General features: G+C 38.1%; 1 long non-coding RNA gene across 1 annotated transcript in view; it reads left to right on the top strand.

Moving 5' to 3' along the window:
- LOC140662242 (uncharacterized) overlaps positions 1 to 11,375 on the top strand; it is a 106,391-nt gene extending 95,016 nt beyond the window's left edge. The window contains exon 3 of the long non-coding RNA XR_012046022.1: positions 11,343 to 11,375. This is a non-coding gene — a long non-coding RNA (uncharacterized lncRNA). The remainder of the gene's footprint in view (positions 1 to 11,342) is intronic.
- The last annotated feature ends 6,684 nt before the right edge of the window (positions 11,376 to 18,059 follow it).

The following is an 18,059-nucleotide window of genomic DNA, read 5'->3' as shown; positions in this document are numbered from 1 at the left end:
AGATGAACATTAATAGGAGAAATGAACTCTACAAAGAGAATGGAACCTGTCTTTCTGCAGCTTGTGCTTCTGGCATAAAAAACATTGGCGTGTAGCATTTGTTCTGTTGTGGTCAAAGGAAACATACGGTTTCTCTGCTTTCAGGCAAACTGAAGAGTGGGGGGAAACCTTTCCTATTTGATATTTTCTTCCATCTCGCTTGAGATATGCATTTCCAGAATGCACAGACAATTTAACAAAAGGTAAGGTAAATTATCTTAAAAAAACCCAAGCCAAAACATTCATTCATGGATTTGATTATGTGCCTTGGGGGGGAGGTGGATTTTCAGACTAATTTTTTGTAATCGTTCCTCAGATATTTGAAGGATATTGTCAAGAAAGGGTTTGGGGCTGTTGGTCTTTCTCTGACTTGTCGTAGGGAAGTGTTTTTCCTCCCATAGACAGACAGACAAACAGACATTCACAGAGACTTTTTAAAAAATAAATATATACTTTTAAAATTAATGTTTAGTTTTCACGGACACAAAAAATAATTTTTACCACAAAAAAAGTTCTTGTCAAAGAGCTTTGCTTTTCCAGCCTCCTCCTTCTCCTACACAAAGGATTTGCTCTTTGGGGTAAACAACTCTATCCACATTTCACAGCAAGTCAAGTAAGGAACGAAAAAAAAATCAAATTCTGTTCCCATTTTAGAAAAAGATGGTTTCAGCACTTGGGTTAGACTTGAAGTATTCTGCACTCCTGATTTTATCATCAGACCTGCTGTTGTCCAGGCCTCATTTGTTTAAATACAGTAGGGTTTAAATCTGGTTCTTTGAGAGTGTGTTTTGTCTTTTTCTGCATGGTCCCTCATGTGCTGTTGCGAATTGTCATTTGCACACTCTGTGAGATTGTACAAAATTCCTTCCAGTATCAGATGGGCGCTGAAGTTCTTCACAGAGATTTCCAGCAGGTTTTCAGTTTAACATAAAAAAGTATTTTACAGTGGTTAGTTTTAACTCTTGGGTCTGATCTGTGAATTGAAAATTGATTTTACAGTACAAAGTAATTTTTCATGTTATTATCTAGATTAAAAGGAGGTTTCTATACTGAAACCTCCTTGATTTTGTAATATACTATCATATGTGCAATATGCTTCAGAATTATAGCTAATAGTCTCAGTAAATCCTAACATACCTGAATCTTTACAAGCTCATTTACCTCTGAGAAATATATAGTGATCTTTTTTTGTGTGCGTGTGTACTTAGTCTGTTTCAAGTGAGACTAGATACAGAGCAGGACTGATTGACAAATTAATGCTTTCAGCTTCTGCTCAACGTGCATGAATTATAAGTACAAAAGCCATGTTATAAACTAAAAATGTTAACTGTATTCCATTTCTAAAAGCTACTAATAATGAAAACAAATCAAAATAGTAATGTAGCCTAACTCATGCAAGAATAAAAGAACAGGCAGAGAGGGGGACTGTACAGCAAAATAATTGTTTTAATTAAGAATCAAGGAAGACTAGAACATTACTTCATTTTTGATTGATTCAGTTTGCAGGGGAGTCACATAAAGCATATTTACATCCATTTCCTCTTAACATCATACAATATTGATATAATATCGAACATCTAAAAATTAGTGTTATCAAAATTGAAATATTTATTCACAAAGTATGAAACATCCAGCTAATTTTGCTAGGTATCTAATGAAAGCATACTTTTCAGTTACTCTAAACTGTTATTTTGGAAACCTCCAGTGACAAACCCCTGTGGAGGGAGCTGTTATAATCAATTAGTAGCGTGAGTAATAGTCTTTTCATTGATCAGAGTGTAGTAAATACCTCACCTATGTACTGCCTTGGGACCTGGTCAAAAGTCTACTGAAATGTCACTTGAAAGTGGGGACTTTGTAGACTTCAGGCAGCTTTGGATAATCCTGGTTTTCTTGTGTTAAAGTGTAGGAGCAATATGGTAAGCAACTGACCTTAGTGTAGGTTTGCAAATACATGTATTTTTCTGCTTAGTTCTCATTATCTGAAAAATCGTATTGTATTTGTGGACTTTTTTGCTAACAAAAATGAAGAGAATTAGCGATTCAAATGATGGCACCACACTTAAAAAGCAAATTTTGATAGCCTAGAGTACAGGAAATGAGATGAGAAATAATTTCCAGAGTTCCGTTGTTTGAAAAAGTTTACTTGATTTACACAGGTCACAAAATAGTAATCTCAAATATTCAGCCCAAAAAATAATTTCTGATCTTAGATTCAGATTACCTTGGATTTGGGTACAAGTTATGTCTGTCTTCTAGTTAGTTTTAGGAAAGTTGTAAATGAACCTGATGAAAATTATATTTGTGATGTTCATAAAATAAACAGTTCAGATGTAAAGATGGAATGGCTTACATAAAAAGGAGTAGAATAACCAATTCCTTTATCTTTTTTTTTTTTTTTTTGGTAATGGTTCAGTCAGAGTCAAAGAAGGTGATGTCTTACATGTGCTCTTGAGAATTACTGTTTTCCTACATCTGAATAACTGTAGGGTTTTCTACAGTAAGACATAAAACAAGGCCAAGGGGATAGGTCAAAACCATCAAAAGTACTTGTTGCATTGTTATCTATGCGTAAACTCATAATAAGTTTAATTTAAACTTTTTAAAAAAGGAACATTAACTTAAAGTGTAGACAGTAAAGTTATACTTATTTCAGATTTTCTATAACCATAAAATGTGTTTCAGATTTGTTGATTTTTAAAAATATCAAATAACATTTTTAATACAAGCATAAATAAACAGAAGTACCATTTTTTAATATTTATGCTATAAGAAAAAACACGATCTGGGAGATACATACTTGAATTTCTGAGAACCTCAGATAGTCTGATCAGCCACCTTTATATTTATACAAATGCAGTGGAGAACAATGGATATACTTCCCTGATAATTTTCCAATACTGCTCCTTTTTCTTTGTGGACAAGCGTCAGAAAAAAGACAGCTCGCGACGTGGCGTTGCCTTTTCATTTGTCAGTTGAGAAAGAAGAGCTTTATAACTGTAATGTAAGAGATTCTGAAAGATCTATATTTTGAAATTTTAAGGGCCTATAACACAGGTAGGGCCCAATCTCTTTCATGCCAAGCAGAAATCACAGGTTTAAGACAGAGCAGATTTCAGTTCAGCATCTGGTGAGTTATAGGACGACAGATACAGCTGCAAAATATTTGAGTATCAAAGATGTTTGTGCTCATATCACTTCCATATTTTATTTAATGACAGCTCAAGTGGTATGACAAAGAAGTATTTATCTTGTTTTTCTGTAGAAAAGATTAAGGATTTTGTAAGCATAAAAACAATAAGATAAATACATCTAGTGTGATGATGTAAATCATAGGACAGTTTGATGTTTTTCTTTGACTCCTAGCTTTACCATCTTAATTAACTTTTCTCAACGTTTTAGTGTTGTATTTTCATATTGACTCTATAGAATCTCAAAAAATAAGACAGTATTGTTCCTATTAATTTATTGTGTTTCACATAAAGACATAAACATTTTGCTTTATGTAAATCAATATTCAATTATGGTAGAGAATTATATAGAAACAGCTGAATGTAGCTGTCATACGGAATTAGGTAATTTTACTCTGAACATTATTTACCATATAATAGAAAAATTATTCAGTGATGATTTGTTAGTATAGAACAGATGGTTATTATTCATACAGAAAGGAATAGTACGTGCAGAGGAAAAACAATATTTGCAGATATTAAATATTAGTGATACTTTCCATGTACTTTTCTCTGAAATGCTGTTGCAATCCATTATTCATACTGGCAATTTGCTTTATTTTGTGTAGTATTCAGACCTGTGGCCACTGCCCCAAAAGGCTTACAATTAAATGGATGTAAAAACCAAACCAAACCAACCAAAAAACAATCACATAAATTTGAAAGCCAAGACGAAGACCAAAAATTGCCAGATTAGGCCAAAGCCAAATCCGTTTAAGTATCGCGTTCAGTTCTTACTCCATTTCCTGACTCCCTCTTCCCAAAATAGCTTGTGCCATCTGGAATTCAGTCTGGGGACTATGGTTGTGTCTGCCACTTCTAAAATGTAAGTTGTGTTTGGGGGAGGGTGGTGAGGTTTTGTTTGTTTATTTTTTAGTCACACTAACTACTGTCCTATAGCTCTGCGAAGGGTGTTTTGCCATAGCTTTCCAGAGTATCTGACTAGAGTGCTATTTGGTAGGTATATGCAGAAAGGGGTGTGTGAACATAATTAAAGAAAAGAGTCAGATTTGACGGTTTCAGCATGCGGGTTTTTAAATCGCATTGGGAATGTTTACATAACTGCTCAAAAGAGGCTTTTTCCATGTACCTGTTTACACTCTTTACTTTTGAAATTCTTGAAGCAATCAGCCCTTGGAGAGCCCTTACACAGCACTTGCAAGCCCTTGATTGCTGAGGAGAAAAGCCGTGTTCGTGAATCATTGGGAAAACATTCCATAACAAACTGGTCTTTTAATGAGGGTCACCACTGCCTTTGCAGTGGCTAGAAGGAAAGGGACAGGGGGAGAGAGATGCTGTTATATTGTAAAACTGTTTGAGAGACACAATAGTGGAGGAAAGGCCCAGACACCGGGCCTTTGTGTGCAAATTTCCCACCAGAGCTAAGCAACTTCCCCCCCCAGCCCCCCCTCCAATTTAATTAAGTGGGTTTGGAGTCCAGCACTGGCCTAACAAGCACTTCTTCATGAATGAAAGATTTGTCTCTGGCAGTGAGGCAAGGCTCCCAACAATGTCAACAGCAATTACTGCCAGCTATGGCCGTTTTAACAGCTCGCATGAACAAGAGGGTGCTGGGAAGGCAGCGTAGCGTATAAGGCTGGTAGAAATGTTTTGGGGATTGTCTTTGCCTATCTTACAGCAAACTTGTCATCCGTGCACCCAAGGTTTTAACCAAAGCTAGGCCTCCCATGGGAAGGATTTGTCTACAGATGCTAATGCAATCAGGGAGCTTTCTGGCAGATGTGACACCAGTTGATATGAGGGAGCTGGGAGGCATCTGTGTTACAATGAGAGGCGACGTTTGTTTGGGTGAGGTATGAGACGCAAACAATTATCCCAGAAGAAGTGAAGGTAATTTCACTTAAATTGAATGGGATGCATCACTGAAGGTTATCGCGATCCCATTTATAAATCCACTGATCCTTCTTAATTTGTAGGCCTGTTTGAATGGAATTTAATGGCGACCTAATGAATCTTTTCTTTATATTTTGCTTCGCTTTGCTTTTGTTAGGGACACATTGCTTGTCTTAAGCTTTCCCTTTGGAAAACTGAACTCTCTAGCACTAAGGTGAATTTTTCACTTGATAAATAGTTAAAAACAAACGTCAAGCCCACAGTTTCCTGTGTTAGGGGAAAAACATGTGCAGCAGCAGTAATCCTACAGGTCCTATGTGGTCTGCTGCCTGTGCCCTGAGAACACCTACTCTGCTGGTTTTGCTAACCACGTCCTGAGAAAAAGTTGTTATGCAATTGATATTTGGTAGGGAAGTAATGTATTCTATGGCATAATCCGTATGAAATTGTGATGTGAATTGAAATTTGTGACAGCATGGTCAGTGCTCAGCGGCCAACGTGTGCTCCACTTACATGCACAGTTCACAGTGTGTAGAACCTAAGCCAGGACACACTGTGCAGGCTAACTGAATTTACTGAAGACATGTCCACGTAATAGCAAAAGATTAAACCGCTGACAAATATGAACAAGGCATTAAAAGGAAAGGCACCACAGTTTATTAAAATAACCATTTTGAATTATGAACTAATGAGTTATGATGATATTTGAGCTCAAGTGTATAACTATATCCCAACTCGTTTTCAGAGTCCATAAAATTATTTCTTTTATAGCCTTTGAATTTTTGTCGCTTAATTTTTAAATTTTTTTTTCTGTTTTCTGGGAGGGGAAGGAAGGACCCATCGTCTGTTGTTACGCTGCATAACTGTTAGACACAGTACATAAAATCAGACAAATCTGAGAGATTTTTGAAGATATGGAAAGTTTCGTGTTGAGTTTGAAATCTGTAGGTTTTGCAAGCTGTACTCCTGAAGCAGAGATTTCAAAACAGTGAAGTCTGTGGTTCTCACAAACAGCCTTTGGTGTTTGGCAGTTGGTTCCAGAACATCTACTGAAAGACTTAGAATTATTGGGTACTGTAGTCTCACCTGTGGCTCAGTAAAGGCTATACTCTTTACAACAGTTCTTCTGTAAATATTGATAATTTTGTCCATGGCTAAAATGTTGTGGAATAGAATAGACTAAAACTGTCACAAAACAGGAAAGCTTTTTAATTGCTTTTGGTTGAATTCTTTCACCCATTATTAATTGCTTTTAATTGCAATTAATTTTCACCCAAAATCAATTGCTTGAAGAGAAGTTTGGTTTTCCAGAACTCCCAGTCAGATGGTGTTACAGAGCACCTCCCATCACATCATTTGCATTTTCATGCAGTGAGTGTGAAGTAAGTGTGGTTTGCAGTGATCATCTTAGCAGTGCCAATAAACTATTCTGGCATCTGAACTGTAGGTAATAATAGATTTATCTCCTCAGTCAGGAGTTAAACCCAAAATGTTTCTTTTTTTCTGTTTTTTTTTCTAAAAAGCCTATGACAAACTAGTTGAGGGATCTTAAATCAATTATTAGTAGCCCATTCAAAATGATGTGCAATCAGAGAGCTTGGGCATCCTAGTATGTTGAGGTTTGCACTTCAAAGCGGTGGGAAGACAGAAGTTGAGGCATGTTTGTCTGGAGCTGCTGTAATGGTGGTAAAATATTACAGTGATGAGAAGCTAGCAACAAAACTGTAGCAGCTTTGACTCCTAGCTGACTTACCCTAGAGCATGTCACCTCGGGTAACCCTCATGCCGGTGGGATACCTGCACACAGTAGTCTGTTATGTAGATGAATCAACTTAATCGTGCATAGTGTAAATATATATGTGCCTGTGTGTAGATATGTATGTCATAATTTAATACAATCTTACATTCCCAAACCTGACGTTTTATGATGTTGCTATTGGATTATTTAGTTAAACCATAGTGAGCTTGCTTATTTAACAGTACCATCAGGTTTTCTACTTGTATTCAGTCCTATTTCACTCTGTAAATGCCCTGAGACTCCTTGCCAGGATAGAGAAAAATTCTGTGATACAGTTCTGCACTGTGCCACTCCATTCTCAGAGAAACCAAATGCTGCCTGAAATTGCTTCTTTTTACTCAGGTTTATGAATGCAGCTTCTGACTTGGGATGATTCCTGTCAGTTTGAAGCCTTGACAGTACCATTTAAGAATTGACGAGACATACAATGAACTGCCTGAGCGTCAGCTTGAAGTAGACAACAAGAAGTTTCTTTGGGGCATTTTTGCAAGCAGATCAGGGTGAGAAATACAACTCTGCACATTTGTGTAATGCTTTCTCTGTATAATGCTTTGAAATGTATCCAGTTAATGATTATAACACCTCACAATGTCAGTCAGGGTTTTTTCATCCAAGGTGACCAATTTATTTATTTTGGTTTTGTTTTTGTAAGAGATTTTCATGGTAACAATTCTCTTGGTTACATAATCATCTAACAAGGCAAAAATTCAATTTTTTATTTTAAATGGGGGGGGGGGGGGGGGGGGGGGGAAGTGGCAGTTATTACCAGTATGTTCCCAGTGAGCAGAAACACATCTATTTAGCAATTTTATTTTTTTTAAGCATTAAAAGGATTCTTTCAGATTTCCAGATTTTTTTTTTCCTCTCAACTCTGCACTTCTGAATGAATTTCTTTTGAGAGGCCTAGCTGTAGTCCACTTACTACTATCAGAAAAGCAGCACTCTGTGTCTGTGCCTACTCTTTCTGAAAAATACTCTGCAGGTATGTCTTCATGAACATACTAAACAATTCTGAAGCTTGCCTTTTTTATTAAGTAGTGTGTCAAGTCTGCATCCACATAATCTAATTTTTGGCACGTTAAGTCAATACTCATGGCAGGCAGTTTTCTAGTGGTAACTCTTTCTTTTCCCAGTTGCTGTGCACAATGCTATACTATGATGAACCCAACTGGTCACCAGTGTTCTGTCTGAGAAGCAAGAAAATTTTTTTTCACAGCTATTATACACTATCTGTTTTCCTAATCACAAATTGCAAGTACTTTAGAAGACTTTTTTATTTTGTTTTCTAACTTTATGTAAAATCTATGCTTCTTTCTATTTGTTGTTCTGTGCTCTGTGTTATTGTTTACGCTGTGCTGTGTAATATCTGGTCTCGGGCATTATGCAGATGCAAGAGAGCACACGGTGCCTTCAGCTGCTCTGTGAAGTCTTAGGACAGAAGTCTCCTTGTTCCCCTAGTCACCCTCGAGCAATTTAAATGACAGAGGAATGTGAGGGAAAAGTTAGCTTCTGTTCATCTTCAAATGCCTCACCTCATCAGTCTACCCACAGAGAGGAAATTTTAGAAGTGGACAACCTTTTAATTTTTTGTTATGTTTTGAATAGGTAGATGAGGAAAAAGTTTTCAGTACGTGAAAAGTTAGAGGTGCGAGGACTGAAAGGATTAGGCAAATCTGTGGAAAAACCTCTGGAAGCAGGATTGTAAATTTGAGTAATTTAATCAGTGGATGCATAGGATGGGGAAGGAACTGATGTAATCAGTTGTTTTCATGATGCTTGACTGCAAGACTGCTTTTCATATGAACAGAAAAAGATTGGAAACATTTCTGCTCAAATGTGAGAGCCTAGGATTTTGTGTGTGTGTGTCTACCTTGTTGCAGAGTAGAAGGACTTTTCTCTTGAATGCTAACACAGTATTTCTGGAGTGGCAGAACACACCCTCTGGAGCCCAAATTTTAACTGAGGTAGGACTTTCACATGTGGAAGAAAGGCACATTACAGTGCTTCTTGGAATTTGTCAGAGGTTTAAGGCTTTTAGTATAGACAGAGTGAATCACTCTGAATAGTCATTACACTGAATTATTCGATTTTTGTAAATAAATTATTCTTAGAAAATGTGTAGTATTTTGTAAAGTTGAAAAAAACCCTCCCACATGTTTCTGATGCCTTCAGCGAAGTTTCTAGGATATCATATGTAAAACAGAATGTTCCCAGTAAAAAGAAAGTGTATGCTATTTTTTATTTTATTCTCACTTTATTTTTCCTCCATTTAATAGGTAAAATATCTGACATGAGAAAGTATTATAACTCATTTGTTATCACAATGAGTCAGTAACATTAGATGTAAAACTGGAATTTTGTTCATATCTCCCAGCTTTTTACAGTCAGTACAGCAGAAGTTAAAAATTCATTTTACTTGAGCACCATGGCTGGTTTAGGGGGCAGAAGCTTGGTAGCTATGTGCATATACAGGGGAAAGCTTGTGGCTGTTGGGGGCAGTGTATGGTAATCATGGTACAGAAATCCCTGTGCCAGAATATGCTCTTTTTGTGGAGCAATTTATAGATAATCTAGCAGGTAAAAATTTTAATTTAAATGCTCTCCAGCATGGCCATTCATGTGGAAAAATGCAAGAATGTAGAAACAGACAAATGCAAGGCTTGTGTGCTGCCAGCCTCTATTCTTGGATTTCTGATTCCTGGTTTCTTGGAAGACGTGGTGAGGGCTCGTTTGTGACCCAGTGTCATCTAGAGGCATATTGCCCTCCTTGGTTTTACTTCAAGAGATAAAATGTGGCCTTGTGTCCCTTGCACTGCTCCCTGGTACAGACATACCCAGAGAATGGTACAACTAAAATGGTTAGGAAACTAAAACAGAGGAGAAAACTGCAGTGTCTCTTTAATAATACAGTATTTACCTCCTTGCAGTATAATACAGGTGAAAGAAAGCAACCCCCTGTTGAAACATTTGCTTTCTTGGGAGAGCAAAGCGTAGACTGCAAAGAAAGGAAATTGCCAGATGATACGGTACCTACGGCTACAATTTCAACAAGAACAAAATCTTGACCTAGAGTCACTGTCCAGAGCTGTGGCCTGAACGAACCAATTTATGGCTTCACAAATTCAGCAAAAAGACTTTTTTTCTCGAGATGATGGTCTTCTGGTGAAGGATTTGTTGAGAAGCTCAGAAATCATCAGTCTAAGTTATTGGCCATATATATGGCCTGCCAATAGCCATAATTACAGCTGAGTGAATAATTCAGACCAAATAATTTGTCTGACAAAGTTCTTTTTCATCTCATGAAAAATCCGTTAGTATTTCACAAGCTCTTTGCATTTGTTTGTTGTTCACATTTATTTATTTGCTCTTGCGTAGCTTTTATTGGCTGTATAAGTCACATGGTATGGTTTGTTCTTTCTCTTGGTTGTTTTTCTTTTTTCACTCGCATTGTTTGAGCCTGTTTGTATACTCATATTAAATACTGAGCAGCTGGAGGTCTGTGTGTTGAACAGCTCTTTACAGTTTCAGCACTTCCAGAATATATTTCTTAGATGCTCTTCTCTGTACGTATACATTTGTCTCCTCGGGTCTTCATTGCCGTATCTGGTCTCTTCATGGTCCACAGTGTATTCGCTAAACTTACTGTTGTTTCCATCTGGATGCTCTGTGCTGTATCTCTGTATTTTAGTTAATGAGGTTCTGCTCTGGTTCTGAGGAGCTCTACCCCTTTTTGTTTTTCTGTTGTAGGATAACCTTTGTGAATAAGACACGACAGGGGGATTAGATATTTGTAACTTCTGCAAAGAAAGGAATGTTACTGGTTCATGATTTGTTACACTCATCTTCTTTACTGACAACATCTTTCACAGTTTCTACCTTGAAAGCTGTGGTGTTGTATTACTGAACTTCAGAGCGTTTGAGGATTCCAAGTTACTAATCAAGTCCATACTTTAGTTGTTGATTTAAAAAAAAAAAATTCTGTTTCTCTTTGTACCTAGAAAAAAAAGGTATTTATAGACCTCTTTCTTTCTTAAGTTGGTCAAGGCTTCAGAATTGCTTCAGGAAGTTTACCTAAAGAATAACACTGAAGAAGGTTGTGCCTTTTCAAACAAATTTACAAAGAAAAAAAGTTTTACTTCTTTTCAACACAGGCTTCAAAAGACTGTGCTGCTATTAACAAGCCTTTAGTCTAATAAATATACACAGGAATGATCTAGTCTAAAACGTTGTTCTTCATGGTAAACGCATATCATTTGTGCTATATTTTTAAGTACCTTCTCATCATTAGAAGGACACAGTGGTCATTATGGAATGTATCTGTGTTCACAGAGTTGAATAGACTTTCTCTTTCCTCAAATAGGAAGAACAATATATTTTCAGTAACGCTGACTTGGGCTAATACTTTTTGTTTTGGTTTACAGCCTGTGCAGAATCAGTACAGGACTCCTCTGAATGTCCTAAAGGTATGCCAAATTATTTTTGACAGCTCCTTAAGGAAGACAGATCTAGTCTAGCATGTAATTAATGCTGGTGATTCCACTCTGATCTTTTTACTCCTATAATGTGCATCTCTGACTGAGAAGGAGATAATGGACAATCATGTAAGAAAACCCTTGATTATGGCTTGATTGAGCTTGTGTGAGCTCTAGACAGCTAGTGTTGTCATGGTTTCCAGGCCATTTAATGTATGACATTTTTGCAAAGACAAGATGTTAGATAGCCATCCAAAAAATTGTAATTTGGATTATGTCTAACCCCTCTTTGAATGTCAGATCAGGTTTATTTTCATAGAACATCAGTAACCAGTTTTCATATTAGAATCTATAAAAACCATATTGTCTTCCATAAAATTTGCAAAACAGAGGACTTGTCTGTGAGGAAAAAATTTCTGCCATTCAACACAAGAAGCAGATCTGCAGTTTTTAGCAATACGTATTGGTAAACAGTTCCCAATCTTCTCAGCTTTTAGTCACCATGTTAATAATGAATTGCAATTTAAAAAAAAAAAAAAAGAATCCCATTACTGTAGGATCAGTAAAAGTGTCCTGAAAATTCACAACCTCAGTATCTCCACCCAGGCTGAACTTTCAACAAAACATAAAATCACAGAATAATATAGGTGGGAAGGGACCTCTGAAGGTTAGCTGGTCCAATCCACTGCTCTGAGATGGTCCAACGTAGATCAGGCTGCTGAAGGGCCTTGTCCAGTGAGTTTTGAATTTCCTCATGGAGGAACTGTAGGGACAATACAGTATTAAACCTACTGAATATAGATACCTTTCACCATGAAATGTGCTTGATGCTTGTTGCCCTACAATCTGTGTGTATTTTGAGAAATTGGGTTCATGCATTGCAGTTTACTCCACAGATAGGACTTGAATTCTCTCAGCTGATGCTTTAGGACATTTGAGGGTAGTATATACGTGCACCAAAATAAGTAACTGACAGCTCTGCATGAAGACTCTGATGCCTATCTATAGCTAAGTGAAAGTGGAGGAAAGGGGAGGGCAGTATGAAACTGGCATTTTTACTAGAGGCAAAAAAACCCACCCCAACCTGACATAAAAGGGCTAGGTTTGTTATATTCCTGTCATCTGGTTTCTCTAAATGGACTTAAAAACTTTAATTGTATTTACCAGCAAGGAGACAGCTTGTTTGAGCATGGCGAGCTTGCTCATTCTGATTATCCTAATATGTCATTTTACACTGAAATGAGTCTTTGGTCAAACATTATTTATTTTGTGACAGGATGGTGTATGTCTAAACATGACAGGTCTTGCCAGTGTATGGAGGCAAGTAGCTCTTGTCACTACCTAAAGAACTGTTATACTTGTGTGTTTTGTTTTATTTTTACAGACCTGCACCTATTTTCCGAGGATAGAAGGACTGGGTAAAGGAGAAAATGTAGGGACAGAACATATGAGATAATCACTTGTAGTTTATTTGCATCACAGTGATTTTAACTGTATTACTGGCAATGCCACTGTCTACTTTTTCATAGTGCTGCTTTTCCACAGGCCGTACAATTAAGGTTTAAAGACACACCATATCAGACAGATATTTGTTTTCCCTTTTCTTCAGTTAACACATTCTGGAGTCTTTATCCATACAACTCCATCTATACAGAGATCACAAGCGCCAGAGGAGACTCTCTCCTGCGTGCTGGGCTGTCTTAATACTGTGTCCTCTGTGGAGCAAGCTTTCTGCTCCTATGCAGGAGAGCATTGTTTCCCCAACAGTTTGCAATGTTTTCCAGGCATTAAGTAGCACCTTGCTCTTAGGATTGTCTTTCTCAGTCTTTGGAAAAAAACAGAAGTCTCTTCCTCTGAATCTTAAGAAACTTAAGCCAAGATACTGGGTCATTTTCAGTGTCCAGCTTTTGTGTATTGGTAAGCACAGACATCAGCATAGTTCTGCAAATAATTTTTTTCCAACAGTGATTTTTTTAGAACCAGTAGAGGGAGCACAATAACAAAAGTAATTGAACTTACAGATCTTTCTACTTGTCTGTAGTCTAAGAATCTAAAAGTGTTCTTCAGATATGTCCGTGTTGCAAGTCCGTTTTACTGATAAGTGAAGTGTGTGGCGAGGTGGGGTAGTACAGGAAGCAGAAAGGCAGGGACACAGCTAAATTTCAAAACAAGAAACAGTGTTGCTCATTTTCTGTAGTTGCCATCGAGAATACACAAATAAATGACAATGCTTTGTGCTGGAATACTAGATAATCTAATGCAGCAGCTCAAGTAATTCAGTAGCCTGTAGGATCCTTGTTAAATCTTGACAGAAATGCAATTCTTACTGACTTAAAAACATGCCTTACTCATTTAATCATTTTACGTGGCTCCCAGTAGGTTCAAGGAAAATCAGAGAGATACCGTGTACATCCTTTGTTAGGAGGAGGTCTTTTAGTTATACATACACATAAAGCATAGTGAAGATTTTGAGTCTGACTGTTGCTTAATGTTTGTGGACAATAATGTAACCATATTCTACTGGATCTGTTCCTGTGGTACCAAAATTTTTCTCAAACCAGTGGTCATTGCCCAACTTTTTGTTTTGTATTTGAGTGACTCATTAAGTGGGCACTGCTGTAATGCATAGGGATAATAGTAATGAGAAAATAATTCCTAAAGCAATGGGATTGGTCCTCATCTGTTTCAGTTTTGCTCTTCGTCTGTTTTAGTCCCTGATACTATAAGCTTTTTTAATGTATCCTTGTGCAGGCCCCAGGATTGGGGCTATTGACATGGTTGATAGAACTGCTAATAGTTCTTGTGATGTTAATGTGCCATCCAGCAATGGAGCATACATCTTTTCGTGACTGATAAGCACTCTCAATCGTGCAGAGATTCAAAATGGTTTGCCAGCGGTTATACCTTCTCCTGCTCTTCTGATGTTGTTAAATTTGATATATCTATTGGAGGCAGCACCACAAAGCATCATCGTCAGCTGAGCAACGGAAGTTTCTAATGTCCCCTGGGAGAACAGCTATACATGATAGGGACTCTGGGTATGAGCATGTCATTTAGACTGGGTTTGATTATTTAAGTTTCCCTAGCAAAGTCAGTGTTGTGGAACTCGAAAGGCAGTCCGTTACTTAGATTTTTCTCTTTCCACCTAAATCCAAAATTTACTTGAGTTAACTGAAGAACCACAGCTATAACTCTTATGTTGGCCAAATCACATTAGTGGGTTGGCTCAACAGTTTGAAATTCAGCATCGCTGCTGCTACCTTCTGGAACAGGCCCACTGCCATTCTGTAAGTGCACTGTAAAGCCTTCAATTGTGATTAATGGTCAATGTGTTGATTGCTTTAAGCCAGCATGTCAGTTGCGTTTGTCTGTAGCACCTTCTTTCTACTGTCAAGCTTGTTGGGATCTGTGTGCCTGGGATGGAGCCTGAAGCATTTGGCTTTTTAGCTGTGAAGACAGGATTTGCAAATTAAAAGGAAGAATGCTAATCAGTTAATGTCCTTGTTTGTTCCTTTTTAAACTTTGTGGACTAGACAGTTAATCAATTATTTGAAATGATGATTCCTGCAATGCTCACATATGAACAGCAGCACCCTAAGAAGAGTCAGTGGGCAATCTTGTAATAAGATTGTGAAGTGGGTAATAATTTCATTTCTTACACAGTCTTGGCAACTATAATACACTGGTAGTCTGTGTGCTGATGCTTATTTTAATTTAATCAAGATTCGTAAGTAATATATTTGTGGTTTTGTCCAACTGTAGGATGCATAGTTTATTCTGGGACACACATTAATGTGTAGTTAAACTGAAAAAAACCCCCACAGAACCTCTGGGGGAGGGTAGCTATGATTTATGTTCTTTGCTTTTTCTGGTTTTCTGAGAGGGATTCCCTTGCCTTCCTTACCTATGTTCTTTTTTCCATTTGGCTTTCTGTTTCAGAACGCACTTAGGTTTTCTTGCAGGTTGGGAGGGCATGAGCTATGCAGAACCACAACCCAGCTTCATATTTTTCTTTTTAAAACCTAAACGTATATGGCTAACAAAATTTAGAGACTGATTTGTTAAGGCTGCGTGCTTTACAACTGCTTTCATTTCTTTGTGGTGCAATAGAGAAGTCCCGTGCTGCCAAATTGTTCGTGTTGGAGGTCTTCTGGCATGGGTCATATGGCATTAGGTGCTGTGTATACTTGAAATTGCTGGGAATTATCTTAGTAGTTCTCTTTCTCTGATTTTTCTAAACTGCCTACTAATCATGGGTGAATCTTAGGGGTTCTGATAAAAGCAGTCAGAATAATCCAAAGAAATTAGTCATGTGTGTGAACTTCTGAAAATTATCCAGTTCACCTGGGTTAAAGCAATGCTGGCGACAGGATTTTTCAGTTACTGTGCACACAAGCAGACAGTGCAGCAACGGTTACAGTCCAGAGAGATCCAGTGGTTGTAAAAAATGACCAAATCAGAAGAAGGCAGTGAAGCTTTTCTTTCCCCAACTGCTCAGTGAGATGCATGACGTTTTTTTTCCACTCCCTCCAAATCAGGTGCAGTTTGCAGCTCTCATGTACTCATGCAAGGTTATTATGATACCATGTCCTTCCATCTTCAGTGTGATACTAGACTGAAAATTGTTGTTATATGAGGGCATTACAGACACTGTAAAAAGACTGTGATACTGTGTACTTCGTGTACATCCAGTCCACTGTTCACTGTTTCTGTACTGGACTGTCTTGGACAAAGATGCCAAATTCATATTACTGGCCCTTTGCTGAAAGAATTACCAAGAGAGAAGGCAACGCCACGTGTCTTGTAGTTAAATGCATATTCCTTTATCAAATATCCTCTTAAGAAAACCAGCAGTGATTACACACAAGCCGGGTGCGACAGGGATTGAGGGGGACAGAGTGGCAGATGTGGGCTGCTCTGAGTCCTGTCAGGAAGGAATGATTAATGAACAGCAGCTCCAGCTGAGGCTAACCTTTGGAGAGCTGAGCAGGACATCTGCAGAACTGTCAGAGCTCTGACAAGGACAGAGCTGAACAACCAATTATTCCACCATCACTAAGGTGGGCTGTCAGTTTAATCCGAGCCATTCACTTAGGCAAGGACAGGGAAATTTCTCCTTTACATAGCACCACTCTATTGTGACCTTAACTATTTCAGTACCGCTGAGGGGAACCATGGGGCAACACCACATATAGAGGAGCTCCTGCAGACTGAGTTAAGGGTAGGGTAGTCAGAGACCCTGTGTTAAGAGCTGTTGTGCAAAGAGTTGTAGTAGCTCCCTGCTGAACTATAATGACATGGGAATTCTTGTGATTTTAGAAAATGGTGAATACTAAGTTGAATATTCTGCAGACACCCCAGTATTCATCACTGATGTTGTCAAAGTTTTGTAGTGACATGAAGATCTGGTAATTGCTAACACATTCTGACTCGACCACGCTCAGCTGTGTTTGTCCTCCACAAGAAGGCTAAGTATTGTTCCAGGATGGTTGACAACAGCTACTCCAGAGACCTGTGGTGTTTTTAAAAACTTCTAGGAGCATTTCGGTTGGCCGAGTGTGAGCCAGAGTCAACCCAGACCGGGAGGAGACCTTTTAGTGCAGGTTTAGCTGCAGACATGCGCCTGGTGCACAGAAGACATCTGAGTCCTCCAGTAGGGTTATGTACCTTAGCACAGCCTGCAGTCCTGGCAGTAAGCTTTTGGCCACATGATAGTTTTAACTCCTGCATAGTGCGACAGTGCTCGTGCTGTATAGATTTTCCTAAGTAAGTTTTCCAGGGATTTTATGTCAAAATGGCTTTCTCTTTCTTATACATCTGTCTTCTGCCATGTGGGAAACTGAGAACTGGGGAAGCTGCAAGCACATATTTGGAACCTGGAGCATGGCTACAAGCATATTACATGAGATATACTTGTAACAAAATACTTCAGCATTGTTACAGATGTCCTGAGTGCTGGGAAAAGAAAGCAAGTACTCTAAGGTAGCTAACTCTTTTTTTTTTTTTTTCTTTTTTCTTTTTCTGAGCAGAAGCTGTCATATTTTGTTCTGAAGTTGCTTAATCTTTGTTAAAATGACCCCAGATACAGCATTTTGTTTTCAGTTAGGCCATGTGGTGAGTTCCAAAGTACTTGTTAACACTAAAGGGAAAATTGGCTTAATTAATGACTCATGCTGGACAGCATTTTACTCTGCAACCTGCCCCACTGTGGACCTCTTACAGTATGGAACACTTTTCATAGGAGGTAAGAGTGGTAATACATCTCTTTGTTAAGACTGTACCATTCTGACTGTCCTCGCAACTCAGGCCCATTCCTGCAGAATCCCATGCATTTTGGAAGCCGGTCTGATGATTCTTGTCTGTACAAGCACTTGAAACAGGAGGAAGCAATGTCACATAGGAAAATTCTTCAACAACCTGCAAAACAAAGTCCCAAGACTTGCAGGCAGGATTGCGGATGCATTAGTTTAGGAAGAGGCTGGATGAGAGGAGAATAAACAGTTACGTACATCAGATGTGTTTCTGTTATCGAAATGTGAGTTTAAATGCTGGTATGTCTGGTTTGCAAAAATAGTAGGACTTGCCAGAGAGCAAATCCTTTTTATTTGTTTGGCTCCGCTTAGAATTCCTGCTAAAAAATGCAAAACATTGAGAATTCTGAAGAAT

The sequence above is a fragment of the Ciconia boyciana genome, chromosome 21 (genome assembly GCF_034638445.1).
Source record: "Ciconia boyciana chromosome 21, ASM3463844v1, whole genome shotgun sequence".
Classification (NCBI taxonomy): Eukaryota; Metazoa; Chordata; class Aves; order Ciconiiformes; family Ciconiidae; genus Ciconia; species Ciconia boyciana.
The sequence above is the reverse complement of the archived record's forward strand: the minus strand, read 5'-3'. Positions and strand labels throughout refer to the sequence as shown.